Below are 22,260 nucleotides of genomic sequence, written 5' to 3' on the forward strand. Positions count from 1 at the left end.
TTCTTTCTTTCTTTCTTTCTTTCTTTTTCTTTTTCTTTTTCTTTTTCTTTTTCTTTTTCTTTTTCTTTTTCTTTTTCTTTTTTTTCTGGCATTGCTCTTTTGCTAACTGGCTAAAAGGGAAACTATGAAAAATTTAAAATTTGAAAATCTGGTTTAAAAACTAAGATGATTTTATGTTTCATTTCCTGGAAAAGACTAGAAAAATACAGTCAGTGTTTTATGATTTCATTATCTGGCTAACAGTTCATTTTATTGCACAGAAAATGATCAGGGTTTACCTTCCCATACATTCGCAGGGTCTGTTTTACAACTTATATCTGATTTATAATCATGCCCACAAACTTCAAGGAAGTTAGGTTATTTCTCTAGATTTGATTAGTTTTCAAAACTCCACACTCATGTATAAACAGTTTTGCATTTCAATGTAGTTTGGTTTTGGTTGGGGTCTTCTTTGTTTTGTTTTTGAAGAGGGCAGAGCCTGAGATTAATAGGATTAAAAGCTGTCAATGAGCATGTATAATTATATCCTTCGTTATAGTGGCAATTGCAGAATTGGCATAGGATATTTTGAAAAGTGTGCCTTTTGCTCATGAAAATGGTAAAAGTTTATCAGGGCATAGGAGCCATGATTCCTGTGAGAGGAAGCAGGGCCAGTTCTGAATGGCATTACTCATTCAGGAGCCAAATAGGCTTTGGGGACTATTTGCATGAGAAAGGGCTGCTTCTTACATGGGGAAGGATTGTGGAAAGAAGGCTACACTGACTCAATTCCTGACACGTCTGACATGTTGATTAAGGCCTTGTTATGAATAGAGAACTTGGTTTCAGCCTGCTATTAACACGTTAGGCGTTATTAGTTGCTCTGCAGTTCTGCAAGCAATGTGCTGGGAAAAGAAGGATTATATGTCCTTTGCTCACTGTCTTTCCTTTTGCAGAAGTGTGAGGAATATGTAAAAAAAGTCTGCAAGATCAACTTCTAATAAAGAGAGTCCTCCACTTAAGGCAGCATGTAAAGGTGCTGCAAACCTCTGTTTTCAGGCTTGTCTCCCTTTGAAATGGCATCAGAACAGCTTTGCCTTGTCCACCATGTGGTGCCGGAGACTGGGCAATGCTGTGCCAGGCACAGTCTCCTTTCAGTGTTCTGAAAAAATGCTCCAACAGCTGGGGCATGGACATGAGAAACACAAAAGCAAGCCAGGAATGCTGAAGTCCAAGCAAGGACTTCTCTGTCCAAACTAAGCTGGGTTTAATATTTTATTGGAGAGGAGCTCTAGAGATGCAAGCGCAAACAGAACGGGGCTCACTGAAGACAGAGATAATTTTAGCATATTTTTGACTTGCTCTGTCCCAACCATCTCTAACATTAAAAGGGATGTAATTGGAAGGCTATTGTAATTGAGCCTGGTCCCTCAGAGCTCTTAATTTGTGCAACAAGCAATGCAGCAGCACAGAAAAGGACACTGGAAAAGTTACTGGCATCCATTCTTGTTCATCTTCTTTTCTTAGGTTATGGATTATATGTTGTGCAGATGACAAGTTCATCCTCCTGAGCAGGCACACGGCAAAACACAGGCTGTTAATTCTGGGGGATAATGTTAAATAAACTTATTGTACAGCTAGAAAATACACCTTGGCTGTTTCCCCAGAATGTTTCATCCTAATGAGAAACGGGAGCCCTAAGTTTTCAGCAAGGCACTTAGGGAAGAGGAAACAAGAAAACAAAGGCTGTATGCTGAAATTCTTCTGCCTCAAGAAGTCCAAGGAAAAGCAGGATATTGTAATGCTCTAAAAGTCTGATACAACTAATCTGGTGATTTGGGCAGGGGCCAGAGTGCACTTCCTCATTGTCAGATCATAAAACACACAAAAGTCCTTGACTTAAGGTAAGCCCTGCTCAGCAACAACCTAAACATCAATATGTTATCAACATTATCCTCATACTGAATCCAAAACAGAGCACTGGGAGAAAACGAATTCTATCCCAGCTAAACCCAGCAGATAACAAATGAGGGGATAATCTAAGGGATGGTCCAGATCACAGCAAGAAGCCTGCAGAGTAATCAGAGCCATGCCCTATCATTAGCATCCTTAGCCACTGTTCCTTTCAGTCCTTCCCAGTGTTCACAGAGAAATATCTCTGGTACACGTAGTATCAAATAAAATTTTAAAATTTATTCCCATGCAATAGGATGAAAAGCAATGTGCAAGGAAGCAAGCTGTAGTGGGCCAAAGGGATTAAGTAGTGATGATGCAATGTCTCACTGTAAGAGTATGTTATCTCTATTCCAACAACAAAATTAATCAAACTTGTAGATAGAAAAACAAGGAAATTTGCAGCCCTACAAAAATACATAAAAATATGAAAAGAAATAACAATATTTTACCATGAATATAAAAGTACAATTTTGGAGCCAGGGAAAACACTGCAAGATGTCATCATAGGCTCTGCTAAACTGGAGTTGGAGCTCTGCTTTCACTGAAGTGGGAATGTGAGCCCACCCTCTTTGACCAGTGACCTTCATCTGGCTGTGGCCACCCAAATGCACATGTTGATTTGGACTGAGCAGAATTTAAAAGGAATGTTACTCAGAAATACTTGAATGTTTTCCATTAGGAGGAGAGCATTGACAAGATGCTTCATATGTTGGAATATTCCTGTTCCAAAAAAAAAAAAAAAAAAAAAAATCCAAGCTTGTTCCTGGAAACCTTCCAGATGGAGCAAGAGTGCTGTTTTCAGACAGCTCTGCAATGTGCATGCACATCCTTTGGCCTGAGAAATCCCTTTTCCTTCTTTTATTCACTGAACCCTCTACATTTCTTGTGCTGTTTTCCTGCCCTATGTGAAGGGGTGGAGGCAGGAGAATCCTGGCCATGCTGCTGACTTGAGCATCAGCCTACTGTCCTCTAAAGCAGCCTGTGGTATGAGTGGTTCATGAATCTGTGCTAAGACTGTGCCAGAGACAGAGTTTTCTCTTTAGATTAAGAATGTTCAGACCCCAAGTAATTCTCAGAACACAAAATTGTTGATCAGACTGACTGATTTTATGACCCCTTAGAATACACAGAATGACTTTGATGACCTTGTCACTCTGAGCCTATATATATATATATCTGTGTGAGGTAGAAAAAAATACTTCAACCCAAGCTCTGAAAATACTCACAGCTTTGATAATTGTGAAACCTATATTCAAATGAATGAATTGAACTCTGAGGATGTGATTTTGATCTGCTGCTCACCATTGCAAATTCAGACAATTTATGGAGTTACTTAGGAGTGTAACAATCTAAGGGGAAGTAGATTGAACACAAATAATTGTAGATAACAGCTCAGTTTTTGAATTTTAAAGTTACAGGTAACTTTTTTTTATGACTTCTGTCATACTTTCCGAGTTTTTTTCCTCATTTACTAAGCAATGAATGTGCCCCTCGAAAATGTGATGCTGACAATTAACTGCTCTTTGCTGAATTCTTGTGGTCATCATTAGCTGTCATGAGGCATTTAATCAAGTACCAATATGGCAGTAGTGATAACTTAGCAGGTACAAGTCATTTTTACATTTGAGCAAGACATTATGTATGCAGATGTACATACAATTTTACCTCTGAGTCTTGAAACTGTTTTTAAGTGAATATAAATTTCTAAAGCAATCAGCTGTAGTCTGTGGTTCATGTGAAGCCAAGGGGACAAAGAACAAGGGATTACAGCAATACTAATAGCAAACACCAACAATTTTGAAAGACTTAGCCCCCTGGCATTTCTGATGGAGATTTAATTTTGGCATTCCATTGATGTGTTTTTCTTTTAAGGTGCTCTACAGCTAAGTACAGCTCATATGAACATCTGTTCACTGCTATAAAAGTTCACAGTGACCTGTGAATTTGAAATTTAAATCAAGTAACATGTCAGGTTATAACTTTTAGATTAAAAAGAGACAGCTCAGCATTGTAAATGAACTAATGTTGGCAGAGTGGTTGGAGCATAACTACCTTATTTTTTTTACCTTAAAACAAAAAGCATATGGGATTGATGTCAGCCAATGCCATTTTCTCAGGGTACAATTATATACATCTGTTATTGCAATAAACTGTTCTTAGCAAGATGCATCTGCTGGCAGAAAATTTTCCAAAATTAATATTAGCGTATAAACCTGCTTTTTTATTGATAGTAATTTTTTCTATTCCAAATGTCTCTCATATTTTTCAGCTGCCTCCTGCTATTTTGCTCCATTCTGCTTATGGCTTCTCTAATGGAGAGCCATACGGAACCAAATCCTGTTCACTCACTCAACTAGCCCCATCTGTCTTACTATGTAGACTTGGGCTATGTGTTCACTGTCAAATTTTTTTTCTTTTTTTTTTACAGTGAGATAACTGGATGTATTAGAGTGATTTCTATCAAATCCTAATGGCAATGAAATTTTTTTCCATGATGTAGGTAGGTGAGGTCAGGCTTTAATATTAACCTCACTGGGTAACTCAGTGGTAGCAAAAAAAATTATTCATACCTCATCTCTGTTATGACCTTAAACTGAGGCAGCTAATGTGCATTAGTTATTTGGCTATAAGACCTGTTTAAAAAAAAAAAAAAAAAACTGAAAGGAAAATACTAAAATCCTTATTTGCTAACAGATATTGTAAATTCACTGGTGTCATACAGTTTGTAGTCTTGTAGCACCCAAGTCATGAGATTTAATAAATTGAAAGTGCTTTATGTCTACTGCTTCCAACTGTTATTTAAACTGTGTTTTGAGTTCATATTGGCATGGAAGTAATACCAAGAAAGGAAGTCCAGTTTAATGTTGGCCATTGATGCAGAGTATAATGTGGGGCATACAAATGGAGAAAATAGCAAAGCATGTTATGCATTTGCATATATGTTTTTCTGTATCCCATTTTTAGCATCTTTATCATGCATTTAAATCTCAGGAAATTGAGCTGCAAGAAGTCTCTGTCGCATGAAAGTTACAGTAATATTCTCCCAGTTTTGATTACTTTACATGTATGTGAAAATGTTTAGTCTGATTTTACATGGACTATTGACTGAACCAAGGGAATATTTTCGCCCAAAACTAAATGACATGAATTGAGAAAACTTATTATGTCATCATTTTTTAATGCTAGTCCTAAAAAATTTCTTGCTGTTACTTATCCACTGGTCCAGCTCTGACTTGTCAAGTTTTCCAAAGACAAGTTTTTCATCTTGAGATGCATTGTTGTTAAACTATACATTATGTGAAGAGGCAGCTAAACAATATATAAAATTATTCTCAAAGAACTTCAGACAACATGATTAGCATAACATTTTATATCCAGCTCTCTAACTTATGAAAACTACCATAAATATTTTGAAAATATATTCAATATTTTACAGTGATAGAGTTGAAAATTCTATGTGATTTTTTTATGATCTTTTGTAAACGTGAGGAAATACGAAAAAAAGAGTGTGGGATGCTTTTTTTGTTGTTGTTTTTGTTTTTTGGGGTTTTTTTGTTTTGTTTTGTTGCTTTTTTGTTTGTTTGTTTGTTTGTTTGTTTTTTCCAGGAGAGTCATATAACACAGACAGTATTTACACTGTGAGCTAGTTACTCCTTCTGATCACTGTGTTCTCTGGGAAGGCAAATTACATGACCCACAAATTATGCATTTGTCCCTCTTCCTCACTCTGTACTTCTCAACAATAACTTGTCCAAATCAAGCTTCCAACTTTACTTTCAGATTTTCTCTATTCCCTTTTCAAGCTCTTTCTTACCTCTCTTTCATTTTCATGCTTGATCAAGACGACTTCTGTCCCATACCCAAAAAGGAGGAACAAAAAAAATGCATAGTTCTTCTGGCTTTCAAACTTTTCCTTAACATAGCAGCCAGAGTTCAGATGAGGAAGAGCAAATTACTGCTCCAGCAGAGAAGTCTAATAAACATGAATGCAAAAGCAGTGAATGGGGGCAAAGAGGTGTTATTCAATACTCATATGTCCCACGAACACTCTAAATATAAGGAATAACAGGGCCAAAATGAAAAGATTAATCTGCCATAAATTTTGCAGATGAATCACCTAAAATTATTAGTAATATTGATGGAGTGCAAGATAACTGGATACAATATGTGTATTTCTGCCCAGTAGGGAAATTATATTCAGACTAATCACACACAGCACATTGCATGTTAAGCTGAATGATCCAGAATTATTGATGTAGCTGGAATAATACAGAAGCAAGTTCATGATGAATTCTACAGTAATACCACCAATGTTGCACAGCTGAAAACCAGAAGTGAATTCCAAAACTGGATGGTATTCTTTCACCATCATGAACTACACAAAGCTTGGCTTCTTGTGATCAACTTCCATGCTCTTACAAGGGATGACGTTTGAACTAAAGTACTTTCAAGACTGGTGCTGTGGAAAAAAGGTGTGCTTGACTAACAGAACACTCTGTGAAAAACTGGTGAGGTTTGCAAAAGTTGGTAAATATTTTTAGTTCTTTAAATGCTAAAAATACAAAAAAATTAAAGGAATCTTGGAAAGCCAGGGCATGGACAATGGGCAGGCTGCCTCTGGACTTCAGGAAGCACGAAGACGCAAATTCAGCATGACAGGTAGGTAGACATCCAAGGACTGGGACTATTGACCAGGGCTATGTTATCCATACACCATATACTTTTTATTATGATAAGCTATTTATAAAGGCTAAATGGCTGCAAAGACTTTAATTCCCTTGAATTTGCGTGCAGGAGGGTATTAAGTTTGCACAATATGTTCTTCTAGAACAGGGTTTCACTGTATCTGGCTTCTCAAATCACCACTATTCAAGCATTGTGAAATTAGTCTTGGATGACTGAAACTGCCTTTCAAGAATTCTAAATTTTCAAACAAAGTGGGAAATACACCACAACAACTCCTAATTATTTTTCCTAGCATTCATTCTGCTAATAACATTTCCTTCTCCCTGAACAGAGATTAAACTTTTATCCCTACAGAGAAACTTGCACCAAGTTCCCTGTATGTCACAAATATGTAAACAAGAACATTCAGCCCTTTTTCTATTTGCTAATTCTGTAATACCTTAAGAGGTCTGCAGACTGCGTATTCCTAATTAGATGTTTCTTAATTCTATGCAACTTGAAGAAAATTAGAGTAAATTTTAAAGTAGAATAGTAAGTATACTGCTTTTTGACAACTAAAGCATTTGATATCAGTTGGGACTGGGACAGAGGTCTTAAGAAAGACTGTCACTTTCAAATACAGGAGATATAAAATGTATTTATCTCTCTCCTAACATGCTTCTATTCCTTATCAGAAGAAAAAATCATACTACTTGCATCTGGCAAGAGAGGGGAAGAGGAAAAAGAGGGAGGTTGTGTATATGATTTGAGAGATCTAATATATAATTACCACTGAAGAACTTCAAAGTAATTTAATCATGTGGGAAGGTTTATTTTTATTATTATTATTATTCAAAACTGTAAGGCAGTGAGCTGTACCTTGACAACATGTTGGAATAAGAAATTCCTACCATAATACATCTTGCCATGGAAAAATGTCAATGTTGTCTTCAATCTAGTATTAGGGTCTGATAAAAAATAATCGCAATAAAGACATAAAATGGCTGATAGTAAAATAATGTCAATGTTGTCTTCAATCTAGTATTAGGGTCTGATAAAAAATAATCGCAATAAAGACATAAAATGGCTGATAGTAAAATAAAAATTTTTAACCGTAGTTTTTATGTGGATGGAGAAGTTTAGTGTGAAATGAAAGGGCATATGAAATAAAGTAAAAGTAAGTCAGTGATAACTGACCATGCAGGTATATGACTAACAACTTCCCCCTCTCAACAAAATAGGAAATGTGGACAACTCCCATCCCACTCAGGGTGAATGAATGAGCATCTGTGTGGAGCTGAATTTCCATCCATGGTTAAACCACGACGCAGTGAAACATAGACTATGAAAAATACATTCACAGCCTTGGAGACAGAACAGTGCTTATATGCCTTGAAAAAATATTGTGTTTGAATCAACAAACACTTGTACATTTCACATTTCCTGCAACAGACCTACAAAAGGTCTGTTACTTATGCCCAAGAATAGGAAATTCTTGGTGCTCTTCATGCACCTCCAGTCTGATTTATAGAAAATACAATACTTCCTTTGATTGATGCAGTTCTCAGCATTTGCGATTAAAATTCAAATTCTTGATAAAATGTGCAGCTCTGTAAAGTGGGCATAGAGAGCACTGGTGTATAGTCCCTGTAAGGGAACTGTTCAGCTGCCTACATGTGGCTTCTAGTACCATTTTAATATTTCCAGTGTACTTTTTTCAGTCTTTTGCTGCTGCCCCAGACAGATGTGGGGCTTAAGATAGTTCTGTGTCATATCATATGACCCTACCAATGTCTTAGACACCCAAAGGTGCCTAAATTCACACTGGTGCTGACATTTTGTTATGGCATGTAAATGACTTTGTAAGAAACTGGGAAGAAGATCTTTCCAAAAATCTTTTTCCAACTGGAATGCAGTGCCCCTAACAAAGAAAACAGACACCCTCATTCCTGGTATAACTTTGTCTCTTTCCCTCTTGAATTGTAAATTCTTTAAAAATGGAGAAAGCTAAGTAAAAGAGTGCGGAAGCTATTGCTAAAACAAAATAAAGATTTAAAACAGTATACAAATATGGTACAAGAAAACAGGAATTCTACTGCTTTAAGTGCTCTTAGTGAGGCTCTGTAAGAAGGATATAGAGCTGCTACACCATGTTGAATTATGGAACTGGATTCAGGTGGTACCTTGCATTAAAACATATATCTGAGGTTCAGCTGCTATTTACTGCACAGCTGAAGAGGAGGAAAAGCAACAAAATAAAGTGCTAGGAACTGTCATGAAAACACATAGGATTATACAAACATTTGTTAACTTCAGACTAACACTTAGGGTAAGAAATAAGTCTAGACAGTCATGTCTCGCAGTTATATTGGGAGAACTAAATGGAAAAAAATTCACATAATGTTTTACAGCAGGAAGTTTCTAGATGAGCATTCCTTCTCACTAAGGGGAATCTGTCACAGAGATGTTGGATGGACATAGGAGGGTGGAGGACACTGCTGCATCCCGAGGAGCTGCTGCATACAGCAGAGAGGATTCACCACCTTTAAAGCTCTAGCACGTGAGATCAGTTCAGAGCTGTTACACCAAGGGAGTAAAAAGCTAGAAGGTGGAGAAATGAGTTCAACAGAAAAAAAATTTAGGCAATTTAACTTATCTCTGCCTCATCAAAAGAAGGTTGCTGCAAGATTACTTGGGGTGAGGATAAGAGACCAAGGATTCAGTACAGAGAACACAAATATTTAAACATGCAGTCACATCACAAAGGTGTAGATTTCAGAGGGTGTTAAGGGTCAATTCCTTCTAGAGAATGACACAAAAGCTGCTACTACTTATGGGACTTCTTATGAGTGAATGTGTCTGCAAGATAAGCTATTTAGACAAAATGTTATATGACTGTACACAGACAAAAATGTTAAAAATTGAGTAACGGATCATTCACACAATAAACTCAACACAGCAAAATATTTTATTCTGAAGTTTCCTCAACAACTAGATGATAGAATTATATAGAAAACCACAGCATTGGACATGCTAACTCAAATGAAATGGAAAAAAAAAAATAAATTTATGAGAAGTACCAAGCCAACCAGGTGTAAACTTATGTAAAAAGTTAAGATACTTAAATTAGAAAATAAAAGGAAAGCCTAAAAATGCCAGAAGAGGAAATTCAGAAGAAAATAATGAATTATATATTCCTATCCTGAAGGTTTTACATCAAACAGCTCTAGAAGTTTTTATTGAAGAAGCAGCAGAACACCAGGTCATAGTTACAGAACTGAGCACAAACATGTAGATCATGCTACCTGAAAATAAATCCAAAAATCTCCATAGTGGAAGTTTAGAAAAAATTGCTTCAAGATAGGGGCGAAAAACTAAAATGGATGTCAGACAAAGACAAGAGTGGGTGCCTGATAACATTATTTCAGCATGAGGAAATGACTGGCACAGATAACAGTTATCAAGTGATGTGCAAGCAGTGCATCAACAGGCAGTTTTACAGAGGAAAATTAAGAAAACTACCACAGGGGAAAAAACTGTGAAGGTGCTTGCTTCTATGTAACAACTCACTGGTACTGAGAGTTTGCCAAGGAATGGTTGAAGCAAAACTACTGATTTCTCTTGAAAAGCTCTGAAACCAAAGACCAAACAAACTCACCATGTTGGACAAAGAGGAAAGCAGAAAATAATGGGCAGGATAACATCCACTGCAGCTGCACTCAAGATGGACACATACGGGAAAAACTGTTTGTGAAGAGTAATGAAAAGGAAGTTGGAGTAATTGATCCGAGGTTCCAAAGAGCCTGAGATATTAATATTCACATACACCATGGAAGTGAGGATTCAGTGATATTTATAAGAATAAAATTTTGATTTATAGTAAAGTGCCTGAGTGATAAATTGCTTTTCATAATCACGAATAAAAAGCTGGAAATAGGAAGGTACGACCAGGTAAGGTTAGGAAGGAGAACTAGGTAGTGGCAGTGAGACTTTTGTGGAAGAAGAAAAACAAAGTAATGATCAAAACCAGTAAAGGACTAACTGAATTCACATTATGGAATTATGGAAATATGGAGAGGGCAGCAAGGGGTAAAGACAGGACTGGCAGATCCTTGACGTGTCAAGGAAAGAAGATAAAAATGTTGCCTCAGATTAAAATTGAGAAAAATGGTGAAAAATAATACAGATAAGGGAAGAACTACATATAGTAGTAGTTCAGAGACAAGTAGAGAAGGAAAATGAGATAAACTACCTGTGTTTTCTGTATGCTCTAAAGAGGCTTAATATTAAGGTATCACATTTTATACTGTGAGTCGAAAGAAAAGCAAAAAGCTGAAGAGGACACAATGGGAGAGATGAAACAGTAAAAAGCATAGCCTATAAAATATAATGGAACCAGCAGAAAAGAAGGTTAGATGCTAAAATAGGCAAGGCTTAGCTTGAAGCAAGAAATCTCTAATAGGAAGGTGGTAGAAATGAACTATAAGAGCTGGGTGATATTACTGTGCATTCCTAAATTATGCAAAACTGTGTATGCAAAACCAGAAAGTAACAATGAGATTCACATGACTCTGCAGACAAGAAGTTGGTCAGAACTGCCTGCATGGCTGCTACTACTCCCAAACTACAGTAATCCATTAGGATAAGCATAAATGAAATTTATGCCCTTGTATTGAACAGCCAGGTCAGAACCGTTTGTGTGATCTGTACAAACAGTGATCTCTCAAAGCCTCTCTTCTACACTATATATCATCAACTAATTCTTCCATTTTTCATTCATTATTATATCACCATAAGCACTCATGTCAGCAAAGGTCTGCCATATGGTGTAGCTTTGGCACCAGCTGTTTTTTTTTTCAGTTATTAATAGATAACGAACTGAAAAGTCTTCTAAGTAAGATGCATACAGATGATTTAATGGCTGCTGAAGAATGGCTAACAAACTCATTCAAAATTTGACTGAGTGGATAAAGTGTCTTTTAAATTAAGAAGGTTTTTCTTTGTTTTTGTATTATTTTTCAGAATAACAAAAGTGTGAACAACTCACCTGATCCACTCTTCATATGGGTCTAAAAAGCCCGTGATGGTTACAAGATGAAATTTAAGGCAGTTCTAACCATGCATTGGGACATCTTGGTAATCAGGAACAACAGTTAGATGGTCCAAAAAAAGGACTGGAGAGAGCATTATAGGGGCCATTGCTCTGCTGCATGTGATAGTTCAGAGATATGCCATTAGATTTTAAATACAGAGTTCAGGCCAATTCAAGGCACTACAAAATTCCAGTCTCACTTCCCCCCTCTTTCATTAGTGTGCATGTTCATGTGTGTGAGACAGTCACACAGCAAAACCAAAATGCATTTTGACACTGCAGAAAGTAAGAAATGGAGAGGAAGGTGTTAAAAGTTAGAAAAATTCACAGTTATTTTGGTGCTGCAAGTTGACTTAGATAAAAGCAAACAGTTAAATAGAAACCAATTCAATTCAAACAGTTTTGACATTTAAATGAAATTTCCAAAGCATGTACTGTGGTTAAACAAGGAGTGTGGCTAGCTTCCAGATACATATGGCAATTGTGAGAAAGCAGTTTTATTGATGACAATCAAAGCTGGCAAGAGATCTTTGGGCTCATGAACACACAAAAAATCCAGGGCCTTTTGCATAATCTACGTCATCTTCCCTCTTCATCTAACAACTTTTCCCTTTCCTACTTTCCATCTATGTCTTTCTGTAATACTCCCTAATGTTGTTTCTAAATGCTCCTTGTCTTGATTGCATCCTCTCTTTGATTGATTGTTTCAATCTTCTCTTTCCACATCATTCTCTTTCCATCATGCCTTCTCTTTAACCTTCATCATCCTCTGATATGGAAATAAACTAGAAAAGCACTCCCATAACCATCTTGCAATGACCAGCTGAATGTCCTTGTAACCTCTGTACCTGACAGAGTTAAAAATACACATTTAACAACTGCCAACAGTAGGACAGCTATCAAAAAGAGGGTCCTGCTTTTTATTTACTCCTGAAAAATTTAGTCTGGTTTTAAGTACTGACTGTTCACAAACCATATGTGATAAAAGCTTAATGTTCACTGGTATATGAATGCATCATATGTTTACCAGTGTTATGAATAAGTCTGCAGATACAGGAAAACTAAACAAAGTCCCATAAATTACTTTTTGCCCTCCTGTTCCTTTTTAAATAATGTCTTTTACCATTTTTATTCTACACACAGAAGTGAAGTTCAATATCTGTCCCTATAGAGAAGCAGCTCATTTCAAAAATGGAGCAAAACAAGGCAGTGTCCAAAATAGTTCCTGCCTGCAATCCGAGATGGGAAAAGGCAGAATAAAAATATGAGTCTTTTATCCTACCCTACAGGAGTCAAGACTGGCTCAGATGGATCTCCAGCTGCACTGAATCTAATGTTCAAGGACTATCTCAACAGAAAGCATCTTGTTCCTGCTAATTCTGCCCCCTAAACTGAAAGCCAAATCCTGTTTCACTGGAAAGAGGGAGTTATTACCAGAAACACTGTAGGGATGCAGATCAGAAATGTATTAAATCCCAAACTGACTTAACAGCAACTAGAGAGTTGGACACAAGATGAGAATTCTCTTTGCTCTGCCTGAGCTTTGAAGACTTAAGAGTTTCTAGGCAACTCTACAGCAGTAAGAGACAGAGGGTATTTTAGCTGACTGCTCAGGAAGGTATTAAATCAGAATTCTCACTGGTTAGATCTGTAAAACAGAATAAAATCTTGGACTTACTTAGTGATACAGATACACCAAAGAAGTCAAAAGAGATACTGAATACTTCGAGATTGCTCTCCCTTTCCACAGAGAAACAAATATGCCCTTATGCAAAAGGAAGGTCAATACCCATGTAACTTCATCCACCTGCTGGCTAACATTACTAGACACAGTTTTAGGCTGAACACAAGGCAGTCAGTTGTGGTCAACCACTGCTCACTGAAATTAAAAATTAATTACATTTTGGAAAAAACCTCTCCTTCTGGAAGTGCTGAGTTCGTTTTGATAAAGGATAAGTTATCACTTCAACTAAATTAAAAGACATTTACCTAACAGAATACATTATAAATAAAACCAGGTAGAAACAGTTTTCAGTAAATCAGTGATTTTAAGATTATGTCTGACACTGAAGCTGATGCTAGAATTTCTGTTTAAGACAAATATTTACCTATCACAATAACATTTTCACCAAAATGGCCCTATTTATAGTAAACTGAACTTTCCCTCAGTCTTTTCTTATAACTCTTGATATTTTTGCCATGTTTGTTTCTTTCCCACAAAATAAGGGAATTATACCCTGCTGATGTTGTCTAATGTACATATAGCTCCTGATGCAAATCACAGATCAGTTCTCTAGCCTTTGTACTGAAGAACAATCTTTCAAAATGGAAGATGCTGTCTTTTGATTAGAATTAGACTTTTAAGATACTGATCAATCTGTAATTTTATCTGTACGTTATAGCTCTGTCTAGAAAGTTACATTCAGATAGTAATCTCCTTTCTCAATGGCTGTTGGAAAATGTTTTCAAAGTAAAATTTTGGTCTTTATACATAGAATCCACAAGCAACTGTAATTTCCAGGTGGATTGCCAAGGTACAACTGGCATGGACTTCATCTATGAGCAGCCAAATAATAGCACACAGATTATGTAAATGCATTATAACTGTTTCAGCAAAAACTAAATCCTTTAGTTTGTGTATCAACACCACCAGTATCATAAAACACTGTTTGAGCAGTGTCTTGATTTAGGGCAAATTTTGGAGGAAAATCCAAAAGGGGTCCCTCTAGAAAGCAGATTCAGACCCTCCCACTTACTGGTTCAGGAAAAGATTTACTTGGAAAAAAGTGGAAAAAATCTGTTTATTTAACAAGCAAAGTATTCACAAGCATAAAAAATGAACAATAAATAAAACCTCTCACTGTTCTGAAGAGGTAGCTAATTCAGAAAGTCTTTGTTGTGGAGTGTAGCTTGGCTTGCCCAGTCTCTCTCAGTCCCTCCTGCTGGAAAATGTTGTGTCCCAGCCCTGTGGGCCATATGTGTGAGCTCCTGGTGTTCTTCTGGGTTTTTCAGTCCAGAGCAGGTTTGAACAGTTCCAAGAACAAGAAAAACCACAGTCTGGGGAACTTCTCTGCCCCCCCCCCCCAACTCAAAAAACAAACTAACTAAAAAAAAAAACTAAGGGAGAGCTCTGTCCCCTTGTCTGTCCATTCTACAGATAACACAGTCCATGAGAAGGATGTGAGGTAGCAAGTGCAGCTCCTGAAAACAAACTCCATGCTTCTTTTCCCCACCTTTGCTCTTGGAACCTGTCTTAGAGGTGCAGAACTCAATATCCAGCATAAACAGAACAGATGATTTGGGATACAAGCATCATAAAGTCACCCCAGGACAAGCAGGTTCTCATTTTCTGCTTGTCAGTGTTAAAATCAAGAGATCCTTTCATGGCTACCAAGGCTTCCAGAAGACAGGAGATACCAATATACTCCATAAACACTCAGAGAAAGCTGAATTTTTCAACAAAATTTCCCAAGACCAGCTAGGTAACATTAGGCAACCAACCAACTTATACATCAGGCTAGTTTTTGCAGCTGACAGATTAATGAAAAACAAGGACAAAGGGAACAAAAGAAATGAATCTTCAAGCAGCCTTTTCCACATGGATGCATTTATTAACTCTTTGAAAAGTGCCATGGAAAAAGGTGACTGCATTATGTTTAGATCTGTAGGTATGAGTGTTCACAGCCAAAACAGTGCCCTTCTTGTATGCAGTAATGTGCACTGCACAGTTAAAATCCCTGCAATGTTAAGAAATATGAGGCCAAGCAAATTGAACATTCTGAGACAGAGAATCCATATAACCAAAATTATTGCCAGGCTTATACCACTGGAACACCATTTTCAAAGAGACAAAAGAGAGAAATACATCAGCTTTAAGCAGTACATGGGGGCAGTATATATTTAAGCAGCAAAACCTCATGAGAATGAAAATTTTTCAGCTTATAGATGACAGTTTTGTAGCTAAAATACAACAGTTTGAGACCATGAGAACAAATATCAGAGAGGCTTTTAAGTCATGAATATAAAGATATAAAAATAAAAATTAATTTCTTTAACCTAAAAACCATGCCATTCAAGACTTTACAATAAGACTGCAGGTATCTTATCTCCTGAAAACACTTCTAATCCAATATGTGAGTGAATATGAAGCCTTTCAATTGGTAGGGAAATTCTGCACTAGTATCATTTTAATATACATAAATAAAGGTCTCATTCCTTCTTGAGTAGTTATATGCAAATTTGCAAAATATCATACCTTCTCTCTTTGTCAGCAATGCTGAAAAATTCAATACACACAAAAAGTTTTACCTAGTCTCTTGCTCTTGCAGGAAAATATAGGACTATGTAAGAGTTAGAAAATGTAAGACACTATATAAGAGTACTGCTAATCAGGGTCTTGCAATATAACCTTATGTAAGATGTTGTCTTGTTTTTATATCTTTAAGACTTTTTCCATGGACAGATCATCTTGAATTTCTAAACTTTCTCAAAAGATTTGCTTTATGGCATGTTAGAAAAAAAACAACAGTTGAACCTTTAAAACAGTTTAATCTGAGTTTTTGCAGCCTAATCTGCTATCAACAAAAAAACCCAAAGCATTAACCTCTTTATCAAAATTTATATTTACTATATAGGGTGCACACTTTACTGCTAGTGACTCACACCCTAGGTGACTATGACAATCTTACAATTGCATTTCTTTGGAAATATTTGGAATTTTTTTGAGAAAATAACTACTCATCATGCTCTATTTTTGAGCATAAGTAAATTACATTCTGCTGCTTATTCTCTCAAATTTGAGATACTCTGAAATAAAACATATCATCTCTCATTTGAATTTTGATCAATCACAAAATACAAAGCCTATAAAATTTATAGGCAACTGATTTTATGGGGCTTCATAAATAATGAATGATTTAACACTTCAGAATACAAATAATCATACTATTTTGTATATAGAAATTAATGATTTTTGGTGCTTGACCAGCTCTAGGAAAAGGGTTACTGCTACTAGCACAAACAGATCTTCAGTTACCCTTTATGGTTATCACTAAAAGTATGTTAATATCATCTGGCTCTAAATCAAACCCCCAGCCTGGAACATCACTGAATTTGGAAAAGTTTAGATCTGTCTGTGGATTCTTTTCCTTTGGACCATTTCTACCCTTTTCAGAATGGTAGGACCCTTTGTTAACAATATGACAAACAGTGTAGAATGCAGGACACCAATCTCTATCCTAGCTAGCCCCCCGTGTCCACTGGGTTGAATTCCAGACAGATGGCAGAGGCAACTGGGATGTTGGCCAGTAAGTGCCCTGCAGAGACATTTCCAATTGCTTGTGGTTATTTCAGTGGAAAAGGGTGCATGGGAAGTAGGTTTGATGATTATCTGACAGTCATGTTTTCAAAAAAAAGGTCTCCAGACATTCTGCTTGTGGCATAGAAGCTGAACAGGCAGGGCTGGCAGCCCTACACCTCCTGCTCTTTGTCATTTACAACAGGATGTTTTGCTGCCCACTCTTTCTTTAAAACCTCTCCATAAGGAAGAGTTGTTGTAAACTACAGCATGAGTGGATCTTGAGCTCAACAAATTGGGACAGTCTTCTCTACAGAGTCTTGTGAAGTTCACATTTTGTATCAGTGATCTAATCCAAGTCCCTTTTCCAGGCGAACTTTACTTTCAGGATAATCTCGTTGAATCATTCTTTGGAAATTTCAAAACTGCTCTTTCTAGGAAAATGAAACAGATTTTTTTCTTTAGATATAATTATGGCAGCAGTGTTTAGAGATTTTTTTTAAAGAAAAATGCATTACATTACCAAAGACTACAAAAAACCCCTCAAACACAAGCAAACTGACAAAAATCATCCTATCCCTTCTTTCGTCCCAAATTCCAGAAAAGATTGCATGAAATCACACCTGCAATACCTTAAAATGTATGCAGTCTATGGATAACTCACGAAGAGACCCATGTGGATATCTTTGTAAGCAATATAGACTAACCATCAAGATATTTGTTAGTCCTGATGTAATATCAGAGAATTGCTATAAATGGAGGTATAAAATGAAACAATTCAATATAAATGCTACCTGAGATGGCAAGAACAAAAGTGTGGAAGGAAAGAAATATCTACTAAAATGCCTAAATCAGATAATTCCTCTGAATTTAAAGTGAGTATGCATACGTGTAAGTATTTTGTTGGTTTCCTTCAAAGACTTGGATTTCAGCATAAATTATACAGAGATAGCCCAGAATCAGCCCATCAGTCAAATGTGAGGGTCACAGTATAGCCAGGCTTCAGATTGCCTTCCACCAAGGCACCTAACATGAACAAATGTTAAAATCCAAAATCCTTTTCTCTTCTGCAGACTGGAAGGAAAGGTAAGGGGGCTGTTCAAAACAGTTTAAGCACCTAGACTCGTTACCAGTCTCGGGGTTTTAAAGGGAAATTACTCTCAAAAATAAAAGATTGAACTCTGAGAAACTTCCTGCAGAGTAGACAAATATGTAAGCAAATGCAAAACCAAAAGTATAAGCTAACATAATTAAAACACTACACCTTCCAATAGTAAGGACTCTGGAACATAATTTAAAAAAAAGCCAAACTTAGGCTGTGTTCCATGTCTATAGTCTCTTTTTAAATGCATATGTCAAGTGTAAAAATAAATGAATATACCAATGGTGCTATAAATCTCATGTCCTAATCAATCTCAGCTGCTTTCCTGAACCATCTTGAAAATTCCTTAGCCAGGCAGAATGATGAGATTGTTTAAGCATTTAAGATTTAGACACAGTTTAAGTACCACATCTTGGTTCTGTAAGTGATAAAGGACAGAGGAAAGTGCACTCACAGTGGTGTCACTATGGGACACTTACTCCTCACATGCTGGGTGCTGCTGCTCAAACATATCTCCATATACAGCTGGAAATAAAGCTTGTGGTAGCTCCTCAGAGAACTCTGTTCTTAGCTGTGCTAAAGCAGAGGAGCAGACTGACACAGCCTCTGCTGTGCCCTGATCCAGCTGCAGAGAGGACCAGGGGGACACAGGGGTCAGTCTCCCCCTTATGTGTAGAGGTACTACCACACTACACTTTTTTGGAAAGTATTATTCTACCATGAGCAAGGCTTTCTGTGTCCTAACCTTACTATGCAGATTAGAAGGAAAATGGGATAGGGGTGGGTGGCACCTTCTCCAGCTTCTGCAGAGCACTGCACAATATCTGCTGGCTGAGCCAAGCCTGGCTCCAGCTTCCAGTGCAGGTGGAGGCTGGGTGCCCCATGTCAAGTGATGGGCAGCTTTACAACAGAGAAATCTGCCCCATCAATTCTTCCTAAAAGTGAAGAAACTTTTTGGCTTCATAATATAAGTTTAAGTCAGCACTGATCTTAGAGTGGGTTAAGTGAAATGACATGGATGGAAGAAGTTTTGGGCTCATTTAAATTTTTTTCCTGAAACATGGAGCAAACCTACCACCTTACATGTGGAGCTAAATTTGTTCCCTCTTTTGAGAGGGATCATATTACTAAGGCCTACTTATATGGGGTTTTGAAAGCAATTACTTCATCTTACTGCAGAATCTATCACCACAGGACAGTGCAGAGGAACACTTAAAAGTCACACAAAATATCTCACCTTTTATTTTTTTTTCTTTCACTTTTCTGTAATAGAGAACTTAAATCAAACAAAACAAGATGGACAAGCCACCTTGAAAAAAGCCATCATAGGACAATATCTCTTTCCTTGTGCTACTAGTTTCTCTTTGTGGGAAGAAAGTGTGAAACTATGTACTTAATTTTTGGAGGAAATTAGTGTAAAGAACCCAGCATGCATTTCTATACAACCTTCAGAATGTCTAAATAGATTATATTAAATTTCACCTAGAGAAAAAGAGAAAACAAAAAGAAAAATTGAATGTCCTTAACAGGGAAGCAGTATATAGATATTAATGTAACCCATGCTAGCCCACAGCTCACTGCTAAAAAAGTGTAGCATTGGAATGGCTGCATCGAGGCAATGCAACCTATAAGTTTATCCTATTAAAAAGGCATCAAAGATCACTATATTCACTGTGTTTTACTGTAAAGTTTTATCCTAAACCCAGTATCTCTCAGGTTTTTGTTTGGTTTTTTTTGTTTGTTTTTTTTTTGTTTGTTTGTTTGTTTTTTGTGGTTTTGTTTTGTTTTGTTTTTTGCGAAAAATTGCATAAAAATATTACTTTTCCCCCTTTTTTTTAATAGAAGTGTTTGATAGTTTGTAAGCTATTATATTTTTATTTTGAGGCAAAGAAACAAATAATTAGTGTCTTGGTGCAGGAACTACTTCATATCAGTCTTTTTCTGGATGGGTGTAAGACTAGTAGTTTTCAGAGAACAAAGGGAAAAAATGAAATTAACTTAGCATTTGTTTTTGCAGGTTTTTTTATTTGTTCTATTTGGTGGGGTTTTTTTCCTTGTTTCTACTTCTGAAAATATTTCTAAGGGGAGGTTTCCAAACTGTTACCGATTTTCAATTGCCCCAACATTTAGAAGTATAGATATCATCAACCAATGTACATTTCTAATAATAATGGATCTAAGTCCATAGTATATGCATATAATTTTAATATTTCAGCAGCAACCCTAACTCTTCTACAGCTATTAAGGAACAAGGAACATCTGTTGCCATCTATAAATCTCATGTCACCAGTAAATCCCACCAAGAAGACACTACTTGCACATTGCTACCAAAGCCATAGCAACACGCATAAAAACCTTGTGTCCTGCAGAACAGCTGCCACGTCACCTCAAACTTTTCTAAAATAGGGCAGTGAGCCAAAATATAGGCTGTGTCTTTACAACAGTATGTGCTTAAGACAGCAAATCCCGTATGGAAGGAGTGATCTCCAGACACCATGGAATACTGTGAGAAGGTGAGCTTGACTGCCAGTACAAAAGGCTGTCCTTGTTCAGCAGCCCCTCCAGCATCCCAGTGCTGTTGGATATTACATTATTTTAACACTGACTTGTGGTTACAGTAATACCTATATTTGACTTCCATGTTGAGGACGCTCAGTTTCCTTTTTTTAGTTGCTTCCCTAAGTGTATTTTGATAGCATTTATCCATAACTTCTGAAGGTTGTATGGAAATTGGATGCAGTTTCTTTACAGTATTTTCTTCCAAAAATTAAAAACAAGGGAACAAAAATCAGGTATTCATTTATGAGGTAGTTCTTCAAATTATATTCTCACAAGAAAGAGAAGTAATTTTTTTCTGGTAGGAAAAAAAGAAAACAAAAACAAAAAACCAACCACAGGTTACAAAGCCTTATTTCTTGTATTTTCTTCTTGTCACACAACAAACTACATCTGAATAATTTTTATCTCATTCATTGATTAGCTTGAGAATGGAAAAATGATTCTGTCTGTGATACTTGCCTTGTGTGAAATTTTAAAGTGGGTTAAGTTTAAAGCCATATTTACAGTGGTATTACCATGGGTCTAGGACAACTGGTAATCAGCTTGAGAGCAAAGAAGATTGAGACTAGATACTACAGAAAGCTTTATAACTGTAATGGTAATTAATGCCACAAAAAACTATCTAATGCAGCTGTGTAAAAACACACATTTAGTGTTTTCAGGAACAGATTAGGCAAAAACCTGCACACGTGTACCTAATCCTGTCTCAGAGCACAGATGGAAGGTATATGACCTCCTGAAGTTCTCTTCTGTCTTACATTTCTGGGTCTTAAAAACCAGAAACATCCATAGGCCAGCAGAGGATTGTTGTTTGCAATACCTTCTGTACACTTGTTTTCCCTTGGATCTATGTTCCTACATAGCAGGGAACGAATTAGAATGTTTCTCTTTCCTTCACTCTGCTTTACTCGCAGACATTGTGACTGAAAATCAGGCAAGTTACTTGTGTCTTGCCCTGCTGAATAGAGCTTATCTCTTCTAATTCTAGCAGTGATTTTAGTGCATGACTGCTAAATTACCAGAAGATTGCAGAAATATATTCTAGCGTCTGTGATCTGGATACATCTGTGTCACATTTTAAATTACATTTATCTTCAGCTATGGCAATTAGATTTGTGTCTGGTTGACTACTTCTGAAGATGTTTCTGATGTAGCAGCCATAGAAGTCTGCAGTACTGGAATGGGCTCTGGAAACTATTTATCCTAGAAACATTACTCATAGTGGAGAATACATCTTCTGTGTTCCATATGAAAAAATAAAGAGCTACACAATAACTCAAGGAGACTGCAAATACAGTCTTTAGCCAGAGTAAATATGTTGCAAAATGCTACAAATGCAATATTTTAAACTCATAAATCCACTGTATTTTGAAAAATGAGACAATGATGAACCTGATTCTTTCCTCGTATATATCAATTTTCTTGGTGCTGTGCGTTTGTGAAGGATCCCTATAGATTCTGAAGTCACTAAGAAAAGTGGCAGCATTCAAATTTTTCAGAGAAAAAACAGGCACTAAACAGGTACTTAATTATCAAATTCAAGGTATCTGAAGCTTTTTGGAACTCATGCATACACAAAAATCAACTAATTTCATGTGGACAGGCCATCAA

This window comes from Erithacus rubecula, assembly GCF_903797595.1.
Source record: "Erithacus rubecula genome assembly, contig: SUPER_Z_unloc_4, whole genome shotgun sequence".
NCBI lineage: Eukaryota > Metazoa > Chordata > Aves > Passeriformes > Muscicapidae > Erithacus > Erithacus rubecula.